At 28.0% G+C, this 2,475-nt stretch overlaps 1 long non-coding RNA gene across 1 annotated transcript; it reads right to left on the bottom strand.

The window, feature by feature from the left end:
* LOC119680414 lies at window positions 1-663 on the bottom strand. Its single transcript, XR_005252464.1, has 2 exons — window positions 511-663; window positions 1-41 (listed from the first exon to the last, which is right to left on the bottom strand). It is a non-coding gene; the product is annotated as an uncharacterized LOC119680414 (long non-coding RNA).
* Window positions 664-2,475: the final 1,812 nt, after the last annotated feature.

Raw genomic sequence — 2,475 nt, 5'->3', positions numbered from 1 at the left:
TTAGTATTGCTTTCCGTTGCTACGCTGCTATTAACGGCCACCTTAAATGATAAGTGAAGAGAAAGAGTTGGAATAATTAGTATCAATTAGGAAATTTTCAATTAATATTTAAAAAAAAATATTTATAGATTTATATAAACATACGCATAATTTATGATATCTAAAAACATCAAATATGTATTATAATATTAAAAAAATTTATACACGTCATAAATATCTATATTGAAATCACGTCCGTAAAGTTACCGAATTTTACACCGGTTATATTCAATTGTTGACTGTGAGTCATGGAACTATCTATCTTCCCAACTTAAAAGAAAAGTATTTTTACTATCCACCAACAATAAACAGATGACTATATATCATATTGGAATTATCTAAATTTATATTCGCAAACACACGTTTAGATACAATTATATAAACTTAAATAATTGTATATAAATATAAATATTTTATATATAAATATATATATATAATTGTATAATTGTATACAGCTAATTACTTTCATACATTAATTCTTTTTCAAATCCATATACTTCATATTTATAAAGACAGGGTTCTGGTAATTTTAGTTTGACATTTGTAAAAATTTTGAATAGTTAATATATCAAGAGACTTTAAATTTAATAGCCACCTAAGATATCTATATCAGATATCATGATAAAATTTAAAAGTCTTCGTAAAAACCGATTTCTTAATGGTCGTAAAAAACTGTTCTCAAATATGTGTTCCATTAAATAATTTCGAAGAAACAATATTTTTTTTATTATAAAAATTATTTTAAATTTGATTTTAACGTCAGTTAAGATAGCAGTGACTATTTTACTTAGTTAAAACTATTGTATTTGATAGAAAGATTTCAAACAGTAGTAAATTGTAACAACAAAATTTTTTTACTTATTTTTAATTAATTGAATTTTTGACTGACCATACAACTGTATTCATCAGTGGTCTTGAAATTGTTTCCTATATTTAATTATTCATAAATAATTTTTTTGAGAATGGAAGTACTAGGGATTGAATTTGTTCCTTCCCAAATTTGAAACTCAGAGTAACCAATCGGAAAAACGTAATTTATTGTATTTAATAAAGTTATTTCATCTTAATTTTTGGACAGATTCATAAAAAGTAGCGTTTCAAATAATATTCGAGCTGTTATTATTATTATATAAAAGATAACATAAAAAAAATTACTAACGTCGTTTACATAGGTTAGGTAAAGGAAGTGTGAAAGTAGGAGGGGATTGGACACTCTTCCATTCGAGCTGTTCAAGAATTTATAATATATTCGAGTAGCCTAAACTGTTTGAGGACCATAACGCCCAAACATTTTAAAGCAGAAATTAAAAATGATTAATAGATATCACCTCATCGTGACAAATTCCGCATAGTTAACTTTTCGGAATAAAAGGCTCCATTGTAATAATAATAAAAATTCATAGGCGCAATTATTGTTTTGATGTACGTAATTTGTGATGTAAGTACCATATGGTTTTTATAGTCTTATTATTCTGAATTTGTTATTGTAGCAAATTTTCGCTATTTTTGGAGTAGTTCTTACCAATAACATCAATACTCAGTAATTGACCCTTGATAATGGTTGGCGAGTGGCTCTTCTAGGGCATAAATCTGACACTACTTACTGGAAATTCCTTTTACAAAGATAGACTTTAATTAACAATATTGTTTGTTTTCCTGTGATTTAATTAAAATTTCTAGAGAACAATTGAATTCGTAGAAATACAATCAATTATAAAAAATTTGGTAAATCTTTTTATGAATACCATTCCAAAATCAGATTATGAAATACTAAGAATATACAAGGGATATTATTTTGAAGATAACATATGTAATATACAAGTTTCAACTGTATTAATAATTTTAGTTTTTATAAAAATCCTAGCAGCTTTTAAGTTATTGTTGTAGTAGCCCATGGGATTCTAGAAAACAAGTACATAAAAGGATGGTATGAGATATATAAAAAAAAGAAAAGATGATTATATGAAGAAGTTAAGTAACATAAGGAATAGGGAGTCTCTCATTATCTTGATGAGTGGGACTCAGATCACTCCGTCATCCCCTTATATAACTGTGGCTCTCGTGACCTTGGTCACAGAGTCTACCTTTAGTACCTTCGCGCTTTTGCCATTACCCCACCCCCTTCACTACTTCCCATTTTCCTTATTTTATGCCCATGATTTTTGACTTAGAAGAACCTAGCTTGCTAGGTCTTTTCACTCTCTTCTCTCTCCTTCGTCTACTGGAATGAAGTTTCCACATTGCTATGGAAATCTTCTCCTTTCATTTCATAGAGCTGGTTTAGTGGGTTCAAGTCTAACTCGGAAATTTTGACCTTTTGAAGCGAGGTCATAAAGTAGAAACAACGGATGTGAAAATAAGTGGTCTGTCTTGGTCTGTTTTTGTTTTTATTATAATTTATATGCACAACTGGTAAACTTTCCTTAAGGTAGTTCA

This window comes from Teleopsis dalmanni, chromosome 2 (assembly GCF_002237135.1).
Source record: "Teleopsis dalmanni isolate 2A chromosome 2, ASM223713v2, whole genome shotgun sequence".
NCBI lineage: Eukaryota > Metazoa > Arthropoda > Insecta > Diptera > Diopsidae > Teleopsis > Teleopsis dalmanni.
This window is presented reverse-complemented; position numbering and strand designations above follow the sequence as displayed.